Below are 10,756 nucleotides of genomic sequence, written 5' to 3'. Positions count from 1 at the left end.
GGAGATACGTGAAAAAGACAAGGGATGGAGGGAATCTTTGTGAAACAGGGATGGGTTCTTTTTATATCCCTCCAACCTGGCTTAATGTGAGCAGGAGATGAGTACTGGAACCTGTTTTAAATCTGAAGACCCAACCGAGGAACCTGCGTGTTGGAATAACGTGTAATTTCACAAAGGTGTCTCTGGTTCCCTGCTCAAGGCTTAAGGGAATCCTATCCCTCCCACGGTGGGATGCAAAGAAGCAGAAAAACAAGAAGAATTCTTACCAAGTACTGGTAGTTTATTCAATATTCACAGAAAGAGACAAAGGAAAGCGGTCTCTTTTAGATAATGTCGTTGTTCCAAGTAAAGTCCCACCCCCTCAGTCTCTCCTATTACAGTGGTACCTCGGGTTACAGACGCTTCAGGTTACAGATGCTTCAGGTTACAGACTCTGCTAACCCAGAAATAGTACCTCGGGTTAAGAACTTTGCTTCAGGATGAGAACAGAAATCACGTGGCGGTGGCATGGCAGCAGCTGGAGGCCCCATTAGCTAAAGTGGTGCTTCAGGTTAAGAACAGTTACAGGTTAAGAATGGACCTCCAGAATGAATTAAGTTCTTAACCTGAGGTACCACTGTAAACATCATCCCTGTGCCAGCTGATCTGTGCTTTATGCCTCTGCGCTTTCTGTTCTACTACTCTCAATGCACGCTGGGTCCTGGGAGAGGGAGGGTCAGGAATTCTTTCAAGAGACACTGAGTCTGTCAGCTGTCTCTCCGCTGGTCCATCTTCTTCTCCCTGCTGCTCCTCTCCCAATATTTCCCAGCTTCTCCCCTCTGCCGTCTCTGAACTATGACCTTCTGAAAACCACTGTTCTAAATCTATACTGTCTTCCTCTTCTCCAGGAAGTGCAGGAGGAGGGGCAGGGACGGACTCCACCATTCCTCCTTTTCGGACCAGTCCCTGACATCGAGATTCTTGGAGAATGCTAGTACCAATCGCTTGCTTTAGGGCCGAAGTATACAATACATTTATAGTATATTCCATGGATGTTTATAGGGCATGACTTCCCCCAAAGAATCCTGGGAACTGTAGTTCCCCTTTATAAAGCTATCAGTTGCAGCACCTTTAACAAACTACCATTTACAACAACTTACAATCGCAAAAATAAAGTGGGTCCTAAAAATATACAACCAGTGTCAAAAGGTCAAAGGGATGCTGTATAATGAAGACGCAAGACATAGCTCTGTGGGGAGGGGGTTCCACAATTTAGGGAATGCCATAGAGAGGGCCCTTTCCTGGGCTGCTACCCCCAAATCTCTGTGGGAAGAGGAATTACCAAGAGGGCTCCCTCTGCCAATCTTAAAGGTAACGGTACCCCTGACCTTTAGGGCCAGTCGCAAATGACTCTGGGGTTGTGGCGCTCAACTCACTCTATAGGCCGAGGGAGCAGGTGTTTGTCCACAGACAGCTTCCGGGTCATGTGGCCAGCATGACTAAGCTGCTTCTGGTGAACCAGAGCGGCGCACGGAAATGCCGTTTACCTTCCTGTCGGAGCAGTACCTATTTATCTACTTGCACTTTGATGTGCTTTCGAACTTCTAGGTGGGCCGGAGCAGGGACCGAGCAACGGGAGCTCACCCCGTCGCGGGGATTCGAACCGCCAACCTTCTGATCGGCAAGCCCTCATCTCTGTGGTTTAGACCACAGTGCCAATCTTAGCACCCAATAAAATCTGTAGGGAAGGAGGTGGTCATTCAGGTATTTGGAGCCTATCAATTATGACTTTAAACACAAACGTGAGCACCTTGAATTAGGCCCAGAACCACCTGGCAACTGGTATATTCTGTAGGTCTGATGAATCAATTTCAGATGGCCACATAAATTAAAAAATAATAACAACAACATGAAAAGGGAGAAATAGCCATCACTCATAAATTGCTGGTTTCTGCATTTTCAGACGAGAACACCTTGGCCAACTTAAATATTGTTCCAAAACCCCTTTTAGTGACTTGATTATTTATGGTATTTTTAAACCACCAGTTCACATTTCATTGGTGGTGAAAGCTAGAAATAAATACGCCATATGCTTACATGCAGTTCCAGAGAATACTGGGTTTGATGCCACCATCGTCAGAGGCAGCAGTGCTTCTGAATCCTAGTTCTGAATCCTACAGGCATCTGATTGGCCACTGTGAGAACAGGACTAGTTGGCCACTGGCCTGATTCTGCAGGTTAATTTGGCTTTCATTTAAAAGAATAATAGGTAAATAAAAAAGAGAGTTCCCTAGATGCCTAAGATCCAGGTTTAGGGCAAGTACTCTTTGGTGAGAGAACCCCAGCAGAGATTTAAAATCACAAAATATTCAGAAAAGTAAATCATGGAAATATAGGATGTTAGACTTTTACAATATACCCCTTCCAAGTCGCTTTCAAAGTCAAACAGACCACACATTTGGCAAGTTAAAAATGGTTTACTTACAAACACTTCAAAGGTCAGGTTCATGTGCTTTTCCATACAGCAGTTAAAAAAACACAGGCAGTACAATCCTGTATCCATTTTTTATGGCTTCCCCCAAATAATATTGGGAACTGTGGTAAATCTGGTGAAAGTGCTCATTATCAGAGTGGCCAGATGGAAAGAGAGGAGAGGGCTTCTGAAACTTTAATAGCTGGATGGAAGAGAGAATTTCAGCAATGACAAAGTTCACTTGCTGAAGCCCCCTCTGAGAAGTGTAGTTCTGTGCAGGGAATCAGGGCATCCTAACAACTCTCAGCATCCTTAACAAACTACAGCTCCCATAATGCTTTGGGGTTAGCCATGTCTGTTTAAAGCACTACCATAGTGCTTTGAATGGAATCATAGTGCTTTAAATATGAATGTGGCCCTAGAGTCCCATAAGATCTGAGGGCCACCATCTCAACCACCCCGGCTTCAGATTGCTCGGCAGTGATTTTTGAAACATACATGCATACACCCCTCTGCCTTTAAGGTTGCAGGGAGCCAGTCTTTTGCAGGAGTGGGCGTGCATAAACACTGCTACATCGCTATCATAAACACTGGCTGGATGGTGGTGGGAAATAATTAAGTACCAATAATGGAAATGCTGACATCAGACCTTACCGTAACAGTACGAACAGGGGTGGGCTGTCATTCAGTTGTAGCCTGCAAAGTGCTTTCTTTGGAACGTGAAACATTATAAGATACCTAGGTTTAATTGGCTAACTGAAAGGTTCACCGGACAGGCTTCAGAATCAGTCACCTTGATCCACCTAAATACTCTGAATTCTGTGCTGTTTCAGATGCTTCAGTGGTTCCCAAACTTTTTTTGGACACCCCCCCTTTGGTCCATAAACTCATCCCCAGCGCCCCCTTTCCCAACCCTATAAACAGCTTTATTCAGAATAGTGGTTTGTACAACCCACTAAGGAGGACAACAACATTCAAGACAATAGCAGTTTATTGCACATTTATTCAAAACCCTGTTAAAACTACAGTGGTACCTCGGGTTACATATGCTTCAGGTTACAGACGCTTCAGGTTACAGACTCCGCTAATCCAGAAATGGTACCTCGGGTTAAGAACTTTGCTTCAGGATGAGAACAGAAATCACACGGTGGCAGCGGGAGGCCCCATTAGCTAAAGTGGTGCTCAGGTTAAGAACAGTTTCAGTTTAAGAACGGACCTCCAGAACAAATTAAGTTCTTAACCCGAGGTACCACTGTATTGAGTTTAATTAATTCAACAAAATTTACAAACTTGATCCTGTGATGCCAGCTTTTCAAAGCCTGATAGTTATTTACATCTCCAACAGCCCCCTATTGCCCCCTTACCTCTTATTGCCCCTCTAGCTAATCCCACCCCCAGGGGGCGCTACTGTTCCCATTGGGAAGCCCTGCCTTAGTCCATGTCTGGTTGTTCTACCTGCAAAGGAAGAATACTTCCTAATTCGCCCCACGTTCAGATTTATTTATCCGTATCTACTCATTGGGTTGTCACAAAACAAGAGTTTAACAACAGGATCTACACAGCCATATAAACTAAAGGTGTGGATATCCTTCCCACCCCCCTTGAATTTGTCCTATTCAACTTTAACTGAATTGAGGCCAAGGTGTTAAGTGCCCCTCTCTCCTCTGCAGCGGATAAACTGCATCATCCAAAAGGATACCAAATGCAAGGGGACCAATGGATGAATGAACGGACTAATTCATTCCAAAGGTTAAACAATGCTCCATGGAGAATAAACAAAACTTGAATCGGAAGAGGGTACATTGTCTTACGAAGATTTTGATTTTTTTAAAAAAAGCGCAGCAAAAAGGCAAATACTCCAATTAAAATGAAAGAGGAAGTTTCCAGAGAGAAACACTTTTTGCAATCAAAGCATTGCACATCTGGAACCAATCGTCAAGTGTTTAGAAACCATCAAAGCAAATGTTATTAATAAATGCAAGGAGACATTAGCAGACAGGCAAGGAGGAGAGCAGACTAAGGACAGAGGTGGGGCTGACATGAACCCTCAACACAAGCAGACTCATTAGCCTAAAAGGACTTCGTCTCCTGCCTTCGCAACTCCACATTCCTTTTCATCACGTCCTTGCGGTACTTACAAAGATTTTTTTGGCATCAAGACTACTTTAGGTAGGAGACAGCCCAATCCAGACGGCACCTCCCATATGCTCAGCTCTCCCCCTAAGAAATCAATGCAAGCAGAAAATGCATAGGCAATTATTAGGCAAGTGATTGAGAAGAAAATAGACAGCACCGTAATGACTTTTTGTCCATTTAGGGTGTAGCCCAAGGGAAGCCAAAGTGGTGGCTTCCATCAGCCACAGCCAGCAGAGGTGGAAGTCCAATGACATGTGGAGGGATACAGCTCTCCCATCTCTGCTTTAAAGCCTTCCAGAGGGTCCCGGAGTGATATTTTTGGGGAGGCGGAAGCAGAGAGAGCAATAATGAAATGCTGAAAAAGACTGACCTGAACACAGTGAAAACAGAGTGAAACAAAATGAAGACAGAGTGAAACAAAGTGAAGACAGAGTGACCTGGACAGAGTGAAGACAGGGTGAAGACAGTGTGAAACAAAGTGACCTGTAATAATATTTCTAGGGAGCAGAGAGAGCAGTTTCCTTAACAAAATGCTGACATGGAAAATATGCTGCAGTGCAGAAATTGAGAGGGTCTTGTTCACCCCCTATTTTCTTTGGCCTCTGTTGCCCCATATCCTGCCTCTGTTTAATAGGATAATTTAATTAACTTCTCAAGTTTGGTATCATTTGCTTGGTCCACCTTTTTTCTTCTTAAAACCAGCTGAATAGATGGAGAGAGTATACATTTCAAAGCTTTCCTGCATTAAGATAATGAAATAAAATATACTGCAGCCTCCTGGATTTTGTTCTCTCTTTCTGTGTGTATTGGATGGAGGAATGGATGGTCAACTTATACAATTGGAACTTGGGGATGGGAAAACAATCTATTCGCTCAGATGTGCCCCCCCCCTTCCAAGTATGTCTTAACCTTGAAAAAACAAACAGCCCCAAAAACATACACACAGAGGTTGGAACATAGAAAGCTGCCATACTTTTCTCCCACTCTCGTAACATCCAATGAAACTGAGTGTTGGAAGATTCAGAACAGAGAAAATAAAGTACTTATTCACACACAGCTGAAAATTTGTAAAAGGTGATACGATGTGATAATATTGTCAAAAAATTGGAAAATTAATTTTAAAAAATTATTAAAAGAGGTACCTATTCATACACAGCACATGGCTAAACTATGGAGCTCACTTGCACAGTTTGGAGGCAGTATTTGTTCTGAATACCGATTGCTAGAAACTGCAGGATGGGATAGCTCTCTCCACATAATAAATGCTTATTTCCTATCTTCTCTGCTGTTGGCAGTGCAGGCTCCCAATAGCTGACAGCCCTGGTGAGGAACTGTGTTTTTTAAACAAGGAAAGAAGAAAAGGTCTTCTGTAGGTTTGCTGTGTAATACCAACGCAAGGCACAGCACACAGGCAGTTAGCTGAGCAGAGTTAGGAGAACGCCAGCGAGATGTTTGGGGTGGGAAACATATCAAAAGATTGGTAGTGAAGGGTGCTTGCAAGCTATTGGATGCAAACAGGAGATGGGTTTCTGTGCGAGCATGATAACTTTACCCACACTCTTCTCGCTTTTAATGAGCTTTTTAATAAACCTTCCTTACACCATCATTGTTAAGTTGTGGGTTGACATAGCAGACGACACAGCGATTTCTCCAAAGCAGCTCTTTATTTTGTAAGTTGGAACAGAACTGAACTGAGGAGCTCAGTCAGCCTGCTTATATAGAGCTACAGAACAATGGTAACTGTTGCAATGTTCTAAAACTATCCAATCACTGAACGTCACTTTTCGATCCTTCATTTGCATACAAAACTATCCAATCACTAAACGTCACTTTCGATCCTTCATTTGCATAACTATCTACAGTATCCCCCTGCTGGCCCAGGGTGAGAACTTCAGTACATAACAATCATCATCTTTCCCACTTGTCAAACCCCCAACCACCATGACTGAGAAGGCAGGGTGGAAATTACCACCCAAAATGGGGCAGTAATAACAGAGCATGCTCAGCAACCATGGACTTGTCTGTTGGGAAATGAGAGCAGAAAACTGGGGAACGATGGAATGGCATGTTAGAGGAGGGTATGGCTGGCAAGAACTCTCCCATTAGGGTGTGAGGATGCACTGCAATGTTTTGTTGGTGATCCCTCTTGTAAGAATTTAAAGGTCAAGTACATGCAGTGCGAGGGACGCAGGTGGCGCTGTGGGTTAAAGCCTCAGCGCCTAGGACTTGCCGATCGAAAGGTCGGCGGTTCGAATCCCTGCGGCGGGGTGCGCTCCCGCTGCTCGGTCCCAGCGCCTGCCAACCTAGCAGTTCGAAAGCACCTCCGGGTGCAAGTAGATAAATAGGGACCGCTTACCAGCGGGAAGGTAAACGGCGTTTCCGTGTGCGGCTCTGGCTCGCCAGAGCAGCGATGTCACGCTGGCCACGTGACCCGGAAGTGTCTCCGGACAGCGCTGGCCCCTGGCCTCTTGAGTGAGATGGGCGCACAACCCCAGAGTCTGTCAAGACTGGCCCGTACGGGCAGGGGTACCTTTACCTTTACCTTACATGCAGTGCTGGATTCATGTATAAGCTAAACAAGCTATAGCTTAGGGCCCCACTCTCTTGGCCCCCCACCAAAAAAATTCACTATTAATATACTTCTTCTTAATTGTATTTCAGTTCAACAATTACTTGGATAAAATACATATTTTGTTATATGCAAATAGCATTAGATACCTATTAGGTCCATAAATTACCATATAGCATATATTTAACACAAAAAAGTGACAATTTGTTGTTGACAAAGGACAGCTGGACATATAAAGGACACATTACCTTCAGTAGCTTAGGGCCTCATCAAACCTAAATGAGTACATCAGAATGTTCTCAATCGAGCTGTTTACCGGTAAGTTTTGCACCTAGCCATTGCGCCCAGAATCTGTGACACACATCTAAAGATGCACAGTTTGAGTTTTTGCAGGAAACTGGCAAGATCTCCGTTTCCAGCTTAAGCCATCTCCGTGTGATTTACAGCCAAGGCATTTCTGTAGGTGTGGCTAATCTTCTTTTGGCATGGCTAGACTAGAATGCCGTGGCTGAGTGCCACACAAATAAGGCTTGGACCTGGGTTAACGGTGGGTCAGTGAGACAGTGGGAAGAATGTGATTTTGGGAAAACTTTCTCAGACATGAAAAAAGACAGCTTCTGTGGTTGGTGTCTTCAGTTTCCTGTTAGAGTCCCACAGCTGTACAGTAGTACCTCGGGTTAAGAACTTAATTCGTTCTGGAGGTCCGTTCTTAACCTAAAACTGTTTTTAACCTGAAGCACCACCCCAGCTAATGGGGCCTCCTGCTGCCACTGCGCTGCCGCCGCACGATTTCTGTTCTCATCCTGAAGCAAAGTTCTTAACCCGAGGTACTATTTCTGGGTTAGCGGAGTCTGTAACCTGAAGCATCTGTAACCCGAGGTGCCACTGTAGTCTTCACTCTTTTTAAAAATAAAAAATAGAAGTTTTATTGAAGTTTTCCAAGTAATACAGTGAAGTTCATGCAACACACACAATACTATAAAACAAAAGCTTTGCAAAGAAAAGGAAGAAATCTACAATGGACAATTGTTATCAGCCCTCACATTAATATGATAATAGTAGATGCAATCTTAGGTAAAAGAGCTGAACTTTTCCCTGACAACCAGTTATGCTCCCTAGTGTTTGGGTGGGGCTAGGGTTAGCCTACCCCACCCCATCGACTACACAAGACCTTTGGCTTTCAGGAAACTGTTGGATAAATCTTTAAAATTTATCCTCTCAGCTGAAACAGTCGCTTTTGATGCAAAGCTTCCGCCAAGCTCTGATTTCTAAATCATCAGCATAAATCACCGGTCCTCAAATTATTTCCTCTTGAATTGTGCCAGAATTGGTTTTGCAAGAGCTATTTCTGGTTTCAACCGGTTCCAGTAATGTTTACGGGCCAAGAGTCGTAATCTCAGCAAGATGGACCACTGGTGAGATATCAGATTGGCCAGATTTGTTGTCCTCACCATATCCTTTGCGGTTTGTGTCTTGACCTTGATAAATACTTCCCTTTATCATGTCTTGGCTCAAGGTATTTAGGGCTAGATATTGTTACACACTACCCCAAATCTGAGCGGTGAGATATTCTAGGGTCCCTGGAGTTTACACGGGGTTCAGTTTCCTTGGAAAGAGGCACAGCAGAGACTGCCGTTTCTTGGGATATATGCTTTATTTACACATATATACAACCTGAGCCTAGGATGGAGGAGCTCACAGCATCAACACCCCAGAAGGCCCTGCTTCTCCACTGGTTGCAGCCTTGGTTACTAGCGGAAATCAAGCACGTCTCTCTCCCAGCTTCTACCTGCTGCCTCTGAAGACAGTTCAGAAACTTCAGCTAGTGCAGAATTCAGCAGCCAGGTTGCTCACCAGGGCAAGACGGTTTGAGCATATTACACTGAACCTGGTCCGACCACTGGCTACCAATCAGTTTCTGGGCCCAATTCAAAGTGCTGGTTTTGACCTATAAAGCCTTAAATGGCTCAGGTCCACAATAACTCAAGGAATGCCTCTTTCCATATGAACCTACCCTGAGATCATCTTCTGAGGTCTTCTTCCTTATCTGCTTCCTCCATGAGAGGTCCGGTTGACGACAACACAAGAACGGGCCTTTTCTGCAGTGGCTCTCTGTTTGTGGAACGCTCTTCCCAGGGAGGTTTGGCTGGTGCCTTCATTATACGCCTTTCCTCTTTAACCAGGCCTTTGGCTGATTGGCATCCAATACTCTTTTTAAATGTGGTGGGGGTAGGGTTCTTGAGTGGTGTTTTTTAAAAAAAAATATTATGATGTATTTTGTTTTTGTATATTGTGATTTTATGTTGTAATCGCCCTGAGCCCTGGAGGTATAGGTTGTTGTTGTTGTTTAGTCATTTAGTCGTGTCCGACTCTTCGTGACCCCATGGACCAGAGCACGCCAGGCACTCCTGTCTTCCACTGCCTCCCGCAGTTTGGTCAAACACATGCTGGTAGCTTCGAGAACCCTGTCCAACCATCTCGTCCTCTGTCGTCCCCTTCTCCTTGTGCCCTCCATCTTTCCCAACATCAGGGTCTTTTCCAGGGAGTCTTCTCTTCTCATGAGGTGGCCAAAGTATATGAAATAATAATAATATAGTGGACGCTCGGGTTGGGAACGTGATCAGTGCGGGAGGCACGTTCGCAACCTACAGCATTCACAACCCGCCACCCACACGTCTGCGCATGCGCAGGTTGCAATTCGGCGCTTCTGCGCAAGTGGCAAAACCCGGAGGTAACTCGTTCCGGTACTTTCAGGTTCGGTGCAGTGCACAACCCGAAATCGTGCAACCTCAAGTGTCTGTAACCCAAGGCATGACTGTAATAATAATAATACCCACCCATTTGCCCTCTGGCACAGGGCAACTTCTTTTGCTACACTAATGATGGTACTTAGGTGGCAACTATGGCCATTATCACACAGAGAAACTTGCCTCACTAGTTCAACAATTGAATCCTCCATCAGACATTTCTGGGTCCAGGACCCCAGGAATTAGAAGGGACTCCGACATCATGTAGACTGACACCCTGACCAAGCTCACAACGATATCTTCTGCGCCAGGGACAAGAACACCATACCCGATGGTCTTCCTCCATAGGTAAAGTCTGCCCAGTCCTTTGCATAAGGACCACACAACCGTTGTCTCCTGTCGAGCATCTGGAATGCTGAAGAGAGGAAATGATTAAATAGTTCCTCTCTTGAAATTAACCAGCTGCGATGTACATACTGGAAATGCCTCCCTCTCAAATCCCATTAAATTGCCCATCCGGAGGGGTTTTTGTATTCAATAATGATCTTCTGCTGGAATATCGCTGTCATCTTCATCACGGACCATTTAATTTCTTTAGATGATTTGACAAGTAGTCCCTGACCTTTAGGTGACAGCGGCTCTGGGGCATTTGACCTTTCAGGAAAGAGCTAGTTGGCATGTTCATAATGAGGTCATGCGTCCCATAGGTTCTGACTGTACTTCCACTAGCCTGGGCACACACAAACACCCCTCTACCTCCTCGGTCCAGAAGAGCATGTATTTGGCACCCTCTGTTGTTCTCTTTAGTCGCTAGTGCAAGCATACAGTCCAAACGTCCTTACAGAATAAAAT

This window comes from Podarcis gaigeae, assembly GCF_964106915.1.
Source record: "Podarcis gaigeae genome assembly, chromosome: 15".
Classification (NCBI taxonomy): Eukaryota; Metazoa; Chordata; class Lepidosauria; order Squamata; family Lacertidae; genus Podarcis; species Podarcis gaigeae.
The sequence above is the reverse complement of the archived record's forward strand: the minus strand, read 5'-3'. Positions refer to the sequence as shown.